The sequence below is a fragment of the Amblyraja radiata genome, chromosome 24 (genome assembly GCF_010909765.2).
Source record: "Amblyraja radiata isolate CabotCenter1 chromosome 24, sAmbRad1.1.pri, whole genome shotgun sequence".
Classification (NCBI taxonomy): domain Eukaryota; kingdom Metazoa; phylum Chordata; class Chondrichthyes; order Rajiformes; family Rajidae; genus Amblyraja; species Amblyraja radiata.
This window is the reverse complement of record NC_045979.1, coordinates 31,544,958-31,563,064: the sequence shown is the minus strand read 5'-3', so window position 1 is coordinate 31,563,064 and position 18,107 is coordinate 31,544,958. Positions and strand designations below refer to the sequence as shown.

General features: G+C 48.6%; 1 protein-coding gene across 14 annotated transcripts in view; it reads left to right on the top strand.

Moving 5' to 3' along the window:
- nfasc (neurofascin) overlaps positions 1-18,107 on the top strand; it is a 185,420-nt gene that overhangs the window by 10,279 nt on the left and 157,034 nt on the right. The window contains exon 2 of one of the 14 annotated variants that reach the window (XM_033042827.1): positions 369-374. The exons of the other annotated variants lie outside the window; for them this stretch is intronic. The gene's annotated coding sequence lies outside the window, so the exon portion shown is untranslated. The remainder of the gene's footprint in view (positions 1-368; positions 375-18,107) is intronic. 14 annotated transcript variants of the gene reach the window in all.

The following is an 18,107-nucleotide window of genomic DNA, read 5'->3' as shown; positions in this document are numbered from 1 at the left end:
CCAGCATCTGCAATTCTTTCAAGGTTTCAAGGTCAGTTTATTGTCACATGTACAAATTAATGTACAGTGAAACCCCCACACGTGGTATTAGGGGCAACAGGGATACAGTCAATGGAAGGTTAGCAGATGTACTTTTAAGCAGAGTGAACAGCATTGAATGACATGTTACCTCGAATGACAGTGGTTGAATCCAGCTATTTTATGTCCCAATGCTGAGAGCCTTTCATTTTGAGAAACTTTAAACTTTAAGGGTCTGTCCCACTTGGCCGCCATTTGCGCCTCATTTACGCGTCATATGTAAAATAGGTCGAAGCGTCGTTACGTGCGACGTCGTGCGCAAATCACACGTCACCAAGTCGTCTGGTGAGCGTGACGTCATTAGAATACCCTGCGCTGCGTGGCGACGCATGGTTACGCATGGTGACGTAACCATGCATCACCACGCGATACACGTGAGATGTCGGGACGCAGCGTGCGTAACCCAATGGGTCGGTGTGCGTACCCGATGCGTCACGAAGGTGGCGCGCAAGGATTTCGTACAGATACCGTGCGCAACCCCACACTCCTCCATGCCTCTCCATGTGCCCATCCCGCGCTACCCACACGCTACCCGTGCGCCTCGACCTATTTTACATATGACGCGTAAATGAGGCGCAAATGACGGCCTAGTGGGACCGGCCCTTTAGGGCAGTACAGTGTCGCAGGGGTAGAGTTTGCTGCCTCATGGCGCCAGAGACCCGGGTTCGATCCTGACCACGGGTGCTGTCTGTACGGAGTTTGTACGTTCTCCCCGTGACATGCGTGGGTTTTCTCCGAGAGCTTCGGTTTCCTCCCACACTCCAAACACGTGCAGGTTTGCCGGTTAATGGACTTCCGTAAAATTGGCCCTGGTGGGTCGGATAGAACCAGTGTACGGTGATCGCTGGTCAGCGCGGACTCGTCGGGCTGAAGGGCCTGTTTCAACGCCGTATCTCTCAACTAAACTAAACTCGACTGGACTAGAGAGTCTTGAAGCTGACCCAACATACTGGCTAGCATTTATGTTCACAGCGCAGAATTTTTTTTTTTTAATTTGCCATTGATTGATATTGTTATGTAAGCTGACAATCATTCTCGCGAACATCCTCTGGATCCTCCCCAGAGCCAGCACATCCTTCCTCAGATATGGGGCCCAAAATTGCTCTCAATATTCCAAATGCGACCTGACCAGCCCCTTATAGAGCCTCAGCATTACATTCCTGTTTTTTTGTATTCTAGCCCTCTCGAAATAAAGTGCGGTGGTAGCTGTACCCCACTAGGCCACCGTGCTGCCCTAACTCTGAAGACCAAATGATGCCTGGTTGGATGTCTGCCACAGTGTGTTATTAAAATCAGATAATGGTGAATAGGACTGTGTGGTAATGGTATCGCAATGACACCATTGTAATTATTCAGTACTCTGTTAATTCAATTCCTTTCTTTAGGTCTCTGCACTTCCTTCTGTTTCAGACTCTACGGTATCTATTGACTCAGTTGCCTGATTAAATATTTAGTGACTATTTTTCACTGGTCATTGAAAATTAATTCTCAATGCCTTTGGTGTGATTTGATTTTCAAAGCTGCAGCGGACTTATTTTGACCAGATCACGGGTTGATGAGTTCATAAATTCAGAGCAGAATTAGGCCATTCGGCCCATCGAGTCGACTCCACCATTCAATCATGGCTGATCTATCTTTCCCTCTCAACCTCATTCTCCTGCCTTCTCCCTGTCACCTTTGACACCCGTCCTAATCAAGAATCTGTCAATCTCTTCTTTAAAAACAGCCAATGATTCGGTCTCCTCGCCTGTCTATGGCAATGAATTCCACAGATTCACCACCCTCTAAAGAAATCACTCCTCCTCTTCTTTCTAAAGGTACGTCCTTTTATTCTGAGGCTGTGCCCTCTGGTCCTAGACTATCCCACCAGTGGAAACATCCTCTCCACAACCCACCCTATGCAGGCCTTTCACTATTCGGTAAGTTTCAATGAGGTCCCACCTCATTCTTCTAAACTCCAGCGAGCACAGGCCCAGTGCCATTAAATGCTCATCATACGTTAGCCCAATCATCTGTGGGATAATTCTCGTAAACCTCCTCTGGACCCTCTCCAATGCCAGCAAGCACATCCCTCCTCAGATCTGGGGCCCAAAACTGCTGATATGAGTGATTGAGGGAAGTTAGTCAAAGACAACCATTGGTGATAGATAAAAGTGCTGGAGAAACTCAGCGGGTGCAGCAGCATCTATGGAGCGAAGGAAATAAACAACGTTTCGGTCCGAAACCCAAAGGGTTTCGGCCTGAAACGTTGCCTATTTCCTTCGCTCCATAGATGCTGCTGCACCCGCTGAGTTTCTCCAGCACTTTTATCTACCTTCGATTTTCCAGCATCTGCCGTTCCTTCTTAAACAACCATTGATGATATTTTCTGTTCAATGACTCCCTCTGAATTTTTCCCTTTGGTTGTCTAGCCCAGCTGCACTGAAGGTGTTGGCTGCTCGTTGCTGTTTCTCCGCAAGTGGCGGTAAAGTGCGGCACGGTTGCGTGGAGGTAGAGTTGCTGCCTCACAGCGCCAGAGACCCGGGTTCGATCCTGACTATGGTGTGCTGTCTGTACGGAGTTTGCACGTTCTCCCTGTGACCTGCGTGGGTTTTCTCCGGGTGCTCCGGTTGCCACCCACGCTCCAAAGACGGTCAGGCGTGTAGGCTAATTGGCTTGGTTTCATTGTAAATTGTCCCTCGTGTGTGTAGGATAGTGTTAGTGTGCGGGGATCGCTGGGCGGCACGGACTCGGTGGGCCGAAGGGCCTGTTTCCGTGCTGTATCTCTAAACTAAGGCAGTGAAGAAAGCGAATGGCATGTTGGCCTCTATAACAAGAGGAGTCGAGTATAGGAGCAAAGAGGTCCTTCTGCAGTAGTACAGAGCCCTGGTGAGACCACACCTGGTGTATTGTGTCCAGTTTTGGTCCCCTAATTTGAGCAAGGACATTCTTGCTATTGAAGGAGTGCAGCGTAGGTTCCACAGATTCACCACTCCTGCACCTATTGTCTATTGTCTATTGTTTATTGTCTATTGTCTAAACTAAACTGAACTACCTGCTGCACCTTATTGGCATTGCCGGCAAATTTCATCTTGTGCAAGGGAGCGTTCTTTTTGAAGCATCATTCCCTATCCCAAGAATACACGGAGACAAGATTAGCAGCGGAATTGAAGAGAATTTCTCTGATCGATATCAGTGTTCAAAACCGCAGAGATATCAACGTCACCTTGCCAGGCGTTATTGATGAGTTTGCATATGGTGAAGTAAAGAGCCGATCTTTCATACCAAGTGATTGTGACCTGCTCTGTGTTCCAATGAGTCTCTTTACCTCCCTGCCTATGAATTATGATGCCATGCGCACACACACACTGCTTTATTGTGCCGTACACCCTACATGAAAACACCTCTATAATTACATTCCACGAGCTTCCTGTGCAGATTACCAGAGTCTTGCTCACCTCTCTAACCAGTTGACTGAACGACAATAAATGGTTTAGTTTATAGTCTAGTTTGGTTTAGAGATACAGGCCCTTTCTACCCACCGAGTCCTCGCCGACCAGCGATCCCCGCACGCTAAAGGGCCTGTGCCACTTAGGCTATGTTTAGGCGACTGCCGTCGACTATCATAGTCGTAGCAGATCGCCGAAAAACCGGTGACTGGAACCCCCCCCCCCCGACATAAAATTTGAAATAGAATCATTACTTTAACAACAAAAAAACCCCGGTCAGCACCGGTGACAACCTACGTTAACCCGGCGACAACTACGACAGCGCCTACGTCAGGAGAAGTCAAGCTACGCTCATTGGCGTCAAGCCCACTGTCGCCGACTGTCTCCAAAACTTTTTCAATGTTGAAAATCCAGCGGCGACCAGAAAGACTCTTTGGGCGACTGAGGAGACGACTCACAACCATACAGGACGACAGACTAGTCGCCTGTAATCACCTAAACAAATCACCTAAGTGAGACAGGCCCTTAACACCATCCTGCACACACTAGGGACAATTTACAATGATACCAAGCCAATTAACTTACATACAATACAATACAATACAATACAATACAATACAATACCTTTTATTTGTCATTTGAACCTCACATGAGGTTCAAACGAAATTTGGTTTCTGCAGCCATACAAAAAAAGAACCAAGACACACACCAACACAATTCAATTCACATAAACATCCATCACAGTGAGTCCTCCTCACTGTGATGGAAGGCAAAACTTAAACATATCTCTCCCCTTCACTCCCCTCTCCCCCCCCCATGTCAGAGTCAAAGACAGAGTCAAAGCCCCCGGCGGGCGATGTTAAATGTCCCGCAACCATTAAAGCCACGCCGGGTGATGCAAGGCCCCGCACCGGGTCTTGGTGTTGGAGCCCCGGCGGGCTCTTGGTGTTGGAGCCCCGGCGGGCGCTCACAAAGTCCCACGGCCATTCCAAGCCGCGCGGGGCGGTGATGTAAGGCCCCGCTCCAGGTGCTCTTCAACCCCGTAACTCGGGCGGGAGAAGTCGCCGTTGCGGAAGCCCCGAAAAGCGGTCTCCCACCAGGGACCCGCGGGCTCCCGGTATTACTGTCCAAAGACCTGCGGTAGGAGCTTCCGAATCTCCGGGGGTCGGGTCACAGCAGCGCTCCACCACAGCTCCACCCGCTCCGGACTCGGCCAGCTCCGTGATGGTGAGTAGATCCGCAGCTCCGCGACTGGAGCCCCAGGTCATTCCTGTTGGAGGCCGCTCCACGTTGCAGCCCCAACGACAACGGAGACCCGACAAAGAAAAGGTCGGGTCTCCCGTGCAGGGGAAAGTCCTTAAAGTTCCCCCACCCCACCCCACCCCCATACACATACCCCGACAAAAAAAACAATAAAAACTACATAGAACAAGACAGAAAACAATAAAAAGACAGACGGACTGCAGAGGCCGCTGCTGACAAGAGTCGCGCCGCCCACTACCTGTACGTGTTTGGAGTGTGGGAGGAAACCGGAGCACCTGGGTAAAACCCACACAGGTCAAGGGGAGAAGGTACAAACTCCGTACAGACAGCACTCGTAGTCAGGATCGAACCCATTTGTCCAGAGTTTGTATGTGGGTTTTCTCCTTTGCTTTCCTCCCACAGCCTCAAAGACGTACAGGTTTGAGGGCTAAAATGCTGGAGAAACTCAGCGGGTGAGGCAGCATCTATGGAGCGAAGGAAATAGCCTATTTCCTTCGCTCCATAGATGCTGCCTCACCCGTTGAGTTTCTCCAGCATTTTTGTCTACCTTCGATTTTCCAGCATCTGCAGTTCCTTCTTAAACAGATTTGTAGGCTAATTGGTTTAGTATATATATATATGTAAAATTGTTCCGAGGGTGTGTTGGATAGTGTTAGTGTGCGGGGATCGCAGGTCGTCTCGGACTCGGTGGGCCGAAGGGCCTGTTTCCACGCCGTATTTCTAAACTAAACTAAAAACTAACCGTTCGCTGTGCAGGTCCTGCCCATGTTCGGACTTTCCAACGTGCAACACCTCAATTTCTCAGTCACAAAGAGGTTTTAAAGGGAAATCGGAGACGCACCAGAGGGAAATAAACCCGCTGAGCTTATGGGGATGGAGCAGAAGAATGCAAACAATTAAATTACTTGACAGAGAGCAATGTGCCGTAATGATTTTGTGACTAGGATAAGTCAGGATGTCAACCAATTATCACAGCAATCCCTGACCTCGACCCATGTGACCCATCGCATTGTAGCTCTGTTCACCGGTGGGGAGGCCGTTTAGTGGTATTAGAAACATAGAAACATAGAAATTAGGTGCAGGAGTAGGCCATTCGGCCCTTCGAGCCTGCACCGCCATTCAATATGATCATGGCTGATCATCCAACTCAGTATCCTGTACCTGCCTTCTCTCCATACCCTCTGATCCCCTTAGCCACAAGGGCCACATCTAACTCCCTCTTAAATATAGCCAATGAACTGGCCTCGACTACCCTCTGTGGCAGGGAGTTCCAGAGATTCACCACTCTCTGTGTGAAAAAAGTTCTTCTCATCTCGGTTTTAAAGGATTTCCCCCTTATCCTTAAGCTGTGACCCCTTGTCCTGGACTTCCCCAACATCGGGAGCAATCTTCCTGCATCTAGCCTGTCCAACCCCTTAAGCCCCGTATTGTTGAAATTTAAAGGGAGGGGGCTCTTTCCAGACTTATAATTGCTTGCAATGAAAACAAAAAAATGATCCACATGTAATTTTATGGAGTCAAAGCCAAAGGGTAATATTTGTTCATAAGTTCATAAGTGATAGGAGTGGAATTAGGCCATTCGGCCCATCGAGCCTACCCCGCCATTCAATCACGGCTGATCTATCTCTCCTTCTCAGCCCCATTCTCCTGCCTTCTCCCCATAACCCTTGACATCCTTCCTAATCAAGAATCTGTCAATGCCCACCTTAAAAATATCCATTGACTTGGCCTCGGTAGCCTACTGTGGCAATGAATTCCACAGTTTCACCAGCCTCTGAATAAAGAAATTCCTACTTATCTCCTTCCTAAAGGTACGTCCTTTAAACATGTTACTATCATAAGTTCATAAGTTATAGGAGCAGATTTAGGCCATTTGGCCCATCATGGCTGGTCTATCTTCCCCTCTCAAACCCATTCTCCTGCCTTCTCCCCATAACCCCTGACACCCGTACTAAACCTTGTCATTCTCTTGGACGTTGCAATGAGCTTCACATGTTATCGCTGCTTTAGTGAATGAAGTGAAACTTGCGAAATTATTTTAACCTTCTGATATAATGGGCTAGTTTCTATTCCAAGAATATCGACATCCCCTTCTCAATATTTCCCCTCAATCTGTTTTTGTACTTGGTGAGGGAGGAGATTTTTCTGTTTGTCTATTTCAAGCACTCAGACTATTTCATTATACCTCAGCCTTTAATAAGGTGCCACACATGAGGCTCCTAAGGAAGATGGGAGCCTATGGCATCAAAGAGCAGATGCTGGCATGGATAGATAGCAGGTTGGCTGGATGGCAGAAGGCAAAGATTGGCAAGAAAGGAGGCTTTTTCTGGTTGGCTGCCAGTGACTAGTGGAGTTCCGCAGAGCTCGGTGCTGGGACCGCTGCTCTTCACGTTGTATATTAATGATTCAGACGAGAGGAATTGAAGGCTTTGTGGCCAAGTTTGTGGAGGATGCGAAAACAGGTGGAAGGGCTGGTAGTGTAGAGAATATATGGACGCTACAGAAGAATTTGGACTGGTTGGGAGAGTGGGCAGAGAAGTGGCAGAAGGAATATAGTGTAGCAAAGTGTGGAGTCGTGCATTTTGGTGGTAGGAATGAAGGCATAGATTACTTTCTCAATGGGGTGAGAATCCAGGAAATCGGAGGTGCAAAGGAACTTGGGAGTGCTGGTGCAGGATTCGCGAAAGGTTAATTTGCAAGTCAAGTCGGTCGTAAAGAAAGCAAACGCAATGCTAGCATTTGTTTTGAGAGGGCTTGTATACAAAAACAGGGATGTAATGCTGAGGTTCCACAAGGTCGCATTTGGAATATTGTGAGCAGTTTTGGGTACAATATCTGAGGAAGGATGTGTTGGCTCTGGAGAGGGTCCAGAGGAGGTTTAGCCGGCAAATACAACACATAATCCTCCGCCATTTCCGCCACCTCCAACGTGACCCCACCACTCGCCACATCTTCCCATCTCCCCCCATGTCTGCCTTCCGCAAAGACCGCTCCCTCCGCAACTCCCTCGTCAATTCTTCCCTTCCCTCCCGCACCACCCCCTCCCCGGGCACTTTCCGTTGCAACCGCAAGAAATGCAACACCTGTCCCTTCACCTCCCCCCCTCGACTCCATTCAAGGACCCAAGCAGTCGTTCCAGGTGCGACAAAGGTTCACCTGTATCTCCTCCAACCTCATCTACTGCATCCGCTGCTCTAGATGTCAGCTGATTTACATCGGGGAGACTAAGCGGAGGTTGGGCGATCGTTTCGCCGAACACCTCCGCTCAGTCCGCAATAACCAACCTGACCTCCCGGTGGCTCAGCACTTCAACTCCCCCTCCCATTCCCAATCCGACCTCTCTGTCCTGGGTCTCCTCCATTGCCAGAGTGAGCAACAGCGGAAATTGGAGGAACAGCACCTCATATTCCGTCTGGGGACCTTGCGTCCGGATGGCATTAACATTGAATTCTCCCAATTTTGCTAGTCCTTGCTGTCTCCTCCCCTTCCTCAGCCCTCTAGCTGTCTCCTCCCATCCTCCCATCTGCCCGCCCTCGGGCTCCTCCTCCTCCCCTTTTCCTTCCTTCTCCCCCCCAACCCTCCATCAGTCTGAAGAAGGGTTTCAGCCCGAAACGTCGCCTATTTCCTTCGCTCCATAGATGCTGCTGCACCCGCTGAGTTTCTCCAGCAATTTTGTGTACCTTCGATCTTCCAGCATCTGCAGTTCCTTCTTGAACACGAGGTTTAGAAGAATGTTTCCAGGAATGCGAATGATGCGCTTTTGATGGCACTAGGCCTATACTCATTGGAGTTTAGAAGGAGGGGGGACCTCATTGAAATGTACGGAATAGTGAAAGGCTTGGATAGAATGGATGACGAGAGGATGTTTCCACTAGTGGGAGAGTCTAGGACGAGAGGTCATAGCCTCAGATTTAAAAGACGTTCTTTGAGGAAGGAGATGAGGATGAATTTCTTTAATCAAAGGATGGTGTATCTGTGGAATTCTTTGCCACGAAGGCTGTGGAGGCCTAGTCTATGCATATATTTAAGACAGAGATAGATTCTTGATTAGTACAGGTGTCAAGGGTTTGAGGGGGAAGGCAGGGAAATGGGATTAGGAGGCAGGGATCAGCCATGATTGAATGGCGGAGTGGACTCAATCGGGTGAATGGCCTAATTCTACTCCTATAAACTTGTGAACTTGTAAAGAGCAGAAAGTCATGACTGGAGGCCTTGAGATGGCATTAATAAACCAAATGGAGAATTGTCGCCGTTCATTTTCAGCCACAGCTCCTTGGGAAGTGATATTCGCTCGTCTGAAAATGGTAGCTCCGTTAAATCATCTAATCTATAATAGTTGACCAAAGGCAAACCATCTGTGAATCGCTCTTGGTGTGGTCTGTGGGAAACTTCCTCACAAGTTCACAAGTTATGGGAGTAGAATTAGGCCATTCGGCCCATCGAGTCTACTCCGCCATTCAATCATGACTGATCTCTGCCCCCTAATCCCATTTTACTGCCTTCTCCCCATATCCCTTGACACCCATTCTAATCAAGAAATTGTCCATCTCTGCCTTAAAAATATCCACTCACTTGGCCTCCACAGCCCTCTGTGGCAATGAGTTCCACAGATTAACAACCCTAAAGAAGTTCCTCCTCATCACCTTTCTAAAAGAACGCCCTTTAATTCTGAGGCTGTGACATCTGGTCCTAGACTCTCTCACCAGTAGAAACATCCTTTCAACATCCACTCTATCTATGCCTTTCATTATTTTATAAGGTTCAATGAGCTTCCCCCTCAACCTTCGAAACTCCAGCGAGCTCATCTTATGCTCACCCACTCATTCCTGGAATCCTTCCTGTAAACTTCTTCCAAGCACAGAGCATGGACATGCCACAGTTACATTCTACAGAACTACATGAAAACCCAGCACAGAATGTCTTACAGCGCCAGAGACCCGGGTTCGATACCGACTACGGGTGCTGTCTGTATGGAGTTTGTACGTTCTCCCCGTGACCTGCTTGGGCTTCCTCCGAGATCTTCGGTTCTCTCCCACACTCCAAAGACGTACCGATATGTAGGTTAACTGGCTTGGTATAAATGTAAATTGTCCCTAGCGTGTGTGGGATAGTGTTAGTGTGCGGGGATCGCTGGTTGGCGCGGGCTCAGTGGGCCGAAGATCCTGTTTCCGCGCTGTATCTCTAAACTAAACCAAACTAAACTAAAGAAATTTGCCCAACAACCCAACTGGTCAATACTGAGAAGATAGACACCAATTGCTGGAGTAACTCAGCGGGACAGGCAGCATCTCTGGAGAGCAGGAATGGGTGACGTTTCGAGTCGAGACCCTTCTTCAGTCGGAGAGTCAGCGGAGAGGGAAAAGGTACAGAACTTATCCCAATGCATCTGCTTCTGTACCTTACGAACCTAGGAGCAGTAACAAGTATAAATCACAAACTGTTTGGGTGAAGCAACTGTCTGAAATGTTTCGATAATGTGAAAGATGACATGGAAGCCTCTGGGTGTGCAACCCAGCTCCAAAGATCTCAATCTTATCTGTGGAAACACGGACAAAGTATTTGTTAGACAGCAGCCATCCAAAGAGCCGATGGCACAAGAACGGCCACCAAGATGATTAATCTGTGACCCATCTGTAGCTGCGAGGCCCAATGTTATTAGTTGAACCTGACAGCACAGTCACTGTCCATAAGTCAATGCTCTGACACAAGACTCTGTCCTTGCAAAACCCCAATCATTCTGCACTTTAATTGAACAGCTTTTATTCCAACTTGCTGGAACCTCAACCTGAAAGCATTGCATTTGCTGATCAAATCCATCCTTTCAACCAATCCTATAACTTGGCAAACTGTTTCTCTGGAAGGGCGGCACGGTGGCGCAGCGGTAGAGTTGCTGCCTTATTGCGCCAGAGACCTGGGTTCGATCCCGACTACGGATGCTTGCCTGCATGGAGTTTGGATGTTCGCCCCGTGACCTGTGTGGGTTTTCTCTGAGAACTTCCCACACTCAGAATTAAAGGACGTTCTTTTAGGAAGGAGATGAGGAGAAATGTCTTCAGTTAGAGGGTGGTAAATGTGTGGAATTCTTTGCCACAGAAGGCTGTGGAGGTCAAATCAATGGATATTTTTAAGGCAGAGATAGATAGATTCTTGATTAGTACGGGTGTCAGAGGTTATGGGGAGAAGGCAGGAGAATGGGGTTAGGAGGGAGAGATAGATCAGCCACGATTGAATGGCAGAGTAGACTTAGACAATAGACAATAGGTGCAGGAGTAGGCCATTCGGCCCCTCGAGCCAGCACTCAATGTGATCATGGCTGATCATCCCCAATCAGTACCCCGTTCCAGCCTTCTCCCCATATCCCCTGACTCCGCTATTTTTAAGAGCCCTATCTAGCTCTCTCTTGAAAGCATCCAGAGAACCTACCTCCAGCGCCCTCTGAGGTAGAGAAATCCACACACTTGATAGGCTGAATGGCCTAATTCTGCTCCTATTCCTTATGACCTTATTAAATTTAAATTAAATGTCTTTATTTATATAGCACATTTTTAGTCAACTTGCATTGACCCCAAAGTGCTTCACATAATTACATCCACACACACAGGCAAAGGTGGGTGAAGTGTCTTGCCCAAGGACACACACAGGCAAAGGTAGGTGAAGTGTCTTGCCCAAGGACACAACGACAGTATGCACTCCAAGCGGGGTTCGAACCAGCTACCTTCCGGTTGCCAGCCGAACACTTAGCCCATTGTGCCATCTGTCGTCCATGTCTTATTACTCCAAAGACATATAGGTTTGCAAGTTAATTGGCTTAGTATAAATTTAAAAATTGGCCATAGTCTGGAATAATGTTAATGTGCGGGGATCGCTGGTCGGAGCGGACCATGGGCCGAAGGTCCTGTTTCCACACAGTATCACTAAAAAAACCAATCATCCTGCACTTTAATTGAATAGCTTTTATTCCAACTTGCTGGAAGCTCAAACAGAAAGCAGTCTGTTTGCTGACTGCATCCATCCTTTCATCCCATTCTATAAAGCGGCAGGCCTTTTCTCCGAGAGACACAATCAGTCAATAAAAGCACCTCGTAGCGATCAATAGTCTCTTGGAGCAAGCGTAAAATAGGATTCCACCTGGAAGATGTGAAATGAAAGGTTAGTTTCTTTGTGATTGTTGCGAGGAACTGACCTTGGTGGGAGAATGGAGGAACCAAGAGGAGGTTTCTCCATCTCACCTCAAGGCTGCAATCAGTCTCATCAAAGACAATAACCGAAGCTGGATTCACAAGGTCGGTGTCATGACCCGCATGGCATTCAGCAATGTATGGTTTGCGTTCAGTCTGCCTTGGCCTACGCGAACTCCCGGTTGCCAATAGTCAATAGTCACATTTATTCGTCACATACACAATGAAGTGCAGTGAAATGAATTTGCCAGCAGCAGTACAATAAAAAAGAACATACAATACACAATAAAAATGTAACGCAAACATCTACCACAGCATTCATCACTGTAGTGATCAGTCAGTCTTCCTCCATTTTCCCTCGTGGTCGGGACCACAAACCTCCGCAGTCGCCGCTACGGGCGGCCAGATGTACAGGCAAGGTAAGTCCCGAATCGGTGCGTCCCTACCGGAGACCGCGGCTTCAAGATGGTGTAGGCCGCAGGCCGGCGGTCGAAGATCTAAAGTCCCCGCCGCGTCGCGGTTAGAAGCACCGCAAACACTTCCCCCCCCTTCCATTCCCACACTGACCTTCCTGTTCTGGGCCTCCTCCACTGTCAGAGTGAGGCCCAGCGCAAACTGGAGGAACAACACCTCAGATTTCGCTTGGGCAGCTTACAACCCAGTGGTATGAACGTTGATTTCTCTAATTTTAATGAATCCTTGCATCCCCTCTCTCACCATCCCTCTCACCCTATCCTTGATCATTGTTGCTTTTTGCATATCTTTCATTCATTTGTTCTGTGTACTGTCTATATCTCTCAGAAGAATATCTGAAGAAGGGTCTCGACCCGAAACGTCACCTATTCCTTCGCTCCATAGATGCTGCCTCACCCGCTGAGTATCTCCACCATTTTTGACGACCTTCTTTTAGTTTTGTTTAGTTCAGTTTAGAGATACAGCATGGAAACAGGCCCTTCGGCCCACCAAGTCCGTGCCGACCAACGATCAGCCCGTACACTCGTTCTGTCCTACACACTAGGGACAATTTACAGAAGCCAATTAACGTGCCGACCCGCACATCTTTGGAATGTGGTAGGAAACCGGAGCGTCCGAAGCAAACCCTCTGGGGCACAGGGAGAACGTACAAACTCCATACAGACAGCACCCGTTGTCAGGATCGAACCTGGGACTGGCAATGCAGCAACTCTACTGATGTGCCTTTGTGCCACCCCTTTTGAAAAATAAAAACTTTCGTTTACTTTAGAGATACAGCATGGAATCTGGCCCTTCGGCCCGTTGAATTTACGCCAACCGCTGGTCACCTACCTGTTCACACTAATTCTATGTTATCCCACTTTCTCATCCACTCCCTACATGCCAGAAGCAATTTGCAGAGACCAATTAACCTACAAACCCATACGACTTTGGAATGTGGGAGGAAACTGGAGAGCCCAGAGGAACCCGGGCCTCAGGCACTGTGAGGCAGCAGCTCTATGACTGTGCTGCCAAAAAGGCATGAGCAGAGAATGAAAGAATTTGTCTATCTCCGCCTTAAAAATATCCACTGACTTGGCCTCCACAGCCCTCTGTGGCCATGAGTTCCACAGATCAACTACCCTCTGACTAAAGAAGTTCCTCCTCATCTCCTTTCCAAAAGAGCACCCTTTAATTCTGAGGCTGTGACCTCTGGTCCTAGATTCTCCCACCAGTAGAAAGATCCTTTTCCACATCTATATCTGTGCTTTTCATTATTCTGTAAGGTTCAATGAGGTCCCCCCCCCCCCCCAACCTTCTAAACTCGAGCAAGTAGAGGCCCTGTGCTGTCAAACGCTCATCATATGCTAACCCACTCATTCTTGGAATCATTCTTGTAAACCTCCTGTGGACCCTCTCCAGAGCCAGCACATCCTTCCTCAGATATATGGTGCAAATTTGCTCACAGTACTCCAAGTACTGCTACCTGACCAGCGCCTGATACAGAGAGCCTCAGCATTACATCTCTCTTTAATTGACACGTGTGCTGTTCAAATCATTTTAAACTGAACCAGTGCAAAAACAGCTTCCCAAGCGGGTTCACAGATACTGTAGATTAATGAATAAAAGATAAATCAATTATTTTATTGCAAACAAAGAAAAACACTTTCAATTAGCAGGGTTGCAACATCATCAAGTTCCTTGAAAAAGTCATAGTGAGCTAGGATTTTCCAGTTAGAAAATGGGTGTGATTATGACTTAATTTACTGTGACAAGGAAAATCCATTCTGGAGGACTAGAATACCAAAACACGGATGTAATGCTGAGGCTCTATGAGGCGCTGGTCAGGCCGTCTTTGGAGTGTTGTGGGTCCCACACCCGAGGAAGGATGTGCTGGCTCTGGAGAGGGCCCAGAGGAGGTTTACAAGAATGGTCCCACTGAATTAACATATGATGAGCGTTTGGCGCCACTGCTCGCTGGAGTTTAAAAGGATGAGGGGGGGACCTCATTGAAACCTAACTGAATAGAGAAAGAACTGGATAGAGTGGATGTGGAGAGGATGTTTCCACCAGAGGTCGCAGCCTCAGAATTAAAGGACGTTCCTTTAGGAAGGAGATGAGGAGAAATGTCTTCAGTCAGAGGGTGGTGAATCTGTGGAATTCATTGCCACAGAAGGCTGTGGAGGCCAAGTCAATAGATATTTTTATGGCAGAGATAGATAGATTCCTGATTAGTACGGGTGTCAGGGGTTATGGGGAGCAGGCAGGAGAATGGGGTTTCAAAGAAAATATAGATCAGCCATGATTGGATGGCAGAGTAGACATATTGTCATTCAAACAGCTTGTTTTGAACGAAATTGCATTTACTACAGTCTTCACATTACAGTGCCAGAGTCCCGGGTTCAATCCTGACTACAGATGCTGTTTGTGTGGAGTTTGTGCGTTCTCCCTGTGACCGCGTGGGTTTTCTCCGGGTGCTCTGGAAGTTGAGGCTGGGACTATCCCTACGTTTAAGAAACAGTTAGCCAAGTACATGGATCGGACAGGTTTGGATGGATCTGGGCCAAACGTGAGCAGGTGGGACTAGTGTAGCTGGGACATGTTATCCAGCACGGGCAAGTTGGGCCGAAGGGCCTGCCTCCACGCTATATCAGTCGATGACTCTATAAGTAGCCTTGAAGCAAAGTTAATGTTTTCCAAAACTCTCACTTGAGGAGATTGAATAAACAACCAGAGATGTATCTGTCCTGTAAAACTGATCCTCGGAGCTGATAGATTATTTGGCTCGGGGTCTTGTTTTAATTGGGTTTTGAGTCTCTGCCTTGTCAAGACAGATTTGATCCTTGTCATTGTCATAATCAGTATGTAGCAATTGGGCACAGAAGCTGAATTCACTCAGGAAAACGTTAGTGTGGTAATGAATATTATGTCTGTAATTTAAGATTTTCGGGTTTAGTTTAGTTTAGAGCTACAGCGTTGAAACTGGCCCTTCGGCCGCCGAGACCACGCCAGCCAGCGATCCCCGTACACTAGCATTATCTCACACACAATTTCTACAGAAGCTAATTCGTGTACGCCTTTGGAGTGTGGGAGGAAACCGGAGCACCCGGGGAAAACCCACGCAGGTCACGGGGAGAACGTACAAACTCCATACAGACAGCACCCGTAGTCAGGATCGAACCCGGATCCCTGCCGCTGTAAGGCAGCAACTCTATCCCTGCGCCACCGTGCCGCCCTTCTCTGATCAGAAGCAGCCAATTCACAGGTGAAGCTTGGAGACACTTCTTTACACAAAGGGTTTTGGATGAATGGAACTCCCTCCCAACAGTAAATGACCAGGTGAACATCGAGGTAGACAGTTAAGGGCTTGTCCCACATGGACGCCATTTGCTCGCCATTTACGCTACCTCCAAAAATGTGGTCGTCGCGTTGTGATGTACGGTGGCGCGGGACGGGCACATGGAGAGGGGGTGGAGGAGTGTGGAGTCGCGCGCGGTATCGTGCGGCGCTCCAGGATTTCGTGCTGCACAAAATCCTCGCACGCCTCCTGCGTGACATATCGCATGCGCACGCTGATGCATTGGGTACTCACGCTGACGCATTGGCATCGCACGCTGCGTCCCGACATCTCACGTGTATCCGGTGGTGACGCATGGTTATGTCACCGTGGGTAACCATGCGTTGCCGTGCGGCAGGGTATTCTAATGACGTCACGTGCACCAGACGGCACGATGACGCGAGATTTGCGTGCGACGTCGTGCGTAACGACGTTTCGACCTATTTTACATATGACGCGTAAATGAGGCGCTAATGACGGCCAAGTGGGACAGGCCCTTTAAGATCTCAGGTATTTTCAAAACCATGGGTACAATTGGATGGGAAAAGCAGGAGCTGGGTTTAAATACAGAACAACTATAATCTCATTTAATGCTTGAGTGGGTTTGAATCGCTGTATGGTTGACTTGAGTTTCCATACTCCGAGGCCAGACACTTGCTATGTTGCCCGCGTTGGTTTATCTGCTACACACTTTGCCTGCTTTCTTCAGACTTTAGACTTTATATATAGCGCGGAAAAAAGGCCCTTCGGCCCACCAAGTCCCTGCCAACCAGCGATCGCCCCGTACACTAACACTACCCTACACACACTAACGGACAATTTATCGGGGCCGATTAACCTACAAACCTGCACGTCTTTGGAGTGTGGGGTGAATCCAGAGCACCCGGAGAAAACCCACGCAGTCTAACTCCGGAGAACGTACAGACAGACAGCACCCATTGTCAGGATCGAACCTATGACCTGAGCGACTGTACCGCTGCGGCATTGTGTCACCCCCCACATGACCTCACTGAGACAGAATGCAGGGCAAATGTTTCTTGGGCAGCTTACAGCCCAGTTGCATGAATATTGCTTTCTGTAACATCAAGTAACCCATGCATCCCCTCGCTCTCTCCGTCCCTCTCCCACAGAGTCCTCCTGCTAATTTCACCGTTGGTATCCCTTCATTATCACCTTGTACCCAGCCAACAACGGATCATTGTGGGCTCCACCTTTCCTGAGTCATCGATGCAGACTCTGCTTTGTCCTGTACCTTCCCCTACCTCTAGTTTTCCCCTCCCTGACTCTCAGTCTGATGAAGGGTCTCGACTTCACCAAAACATCACCTATTCCTATTCTCCAGAGATGCTGCCCGACCCGTTGAGTTACTCCAGGGTTTGTGTCCATCCTCACAGATTCAGAGTCGGCGTTTCGCCGAACACCTCCGCTCGGTCCGCATTAACCAACCCGATCTCCCTGCGGCTCAGCACTTCAACTCCCCCTCCCATTCCGAATCCGACCTTTCTGTCCTGGGCCTCCTCCATGGGCAGAATGAGCACCACCGGAAATTGGAGGAGCAGCACCTCATATTGGGCAGTTTGAACCCTAGCGGCATGAACATTGAATTCTCCAATTTCCGGTAGCCCTTGCTGTCTCCTCCCCTTCTCAGCTCTCCCTCAGCCCTCTGGCTCCTCCTCTTCCTTTCTCCTTTCTTCTCCCCCACATCAGTCTAAAGAAGGGTTTCGGCCCGAAACGTTGCCTATTTCCTTTGCTCCATAGATGCTGCTGCACCCGCTGAGTTTCTCCAGCACTTTTGTGTACCTTCAGATACAGGTTGTTTGTTTAGTATAATAATAATAATAATAATGGATGGGATTTATATAGCGCCTTTCTAATACTCAAGACGCTTTACATCGCATTATTCATTCACTCCTCAGTCACACTCGGTGGTGGTAAGCTACTTCTGTAGCCACAGCTGCCCTGGGGCAGACTGACGGAAGCGTGGCTGCCAATCTGCGCCTACGGCCCCTCCGACCACCACCAATCACTCACACACATTCACACACAGGCAAAGGTGGGTGAAGTGTCTTGCCCAAGGACACAACGACAGTATGCACTCCAAGCGGGATTCGAACCGGCTATCTTCCGGTTGCCAGCCGAACACTTAGCCCATTGTGCCATCTGTCGTCCCTATATTGTTGTATAGTATAGTATAGTTGTGTTTAGTTTGGAGATACAGCGCAGAAACAGGCCCTTCGGCCCACCGAGTCTGCACCGACCAGCGATCCCTGCACACTAACACTATCCTACATACACAAAGGACAATTTACAATTATACCAAGCCAATTAACCTACAAACCGGCGCGTCTTTGGAGTGTGGGTAGAAACCGG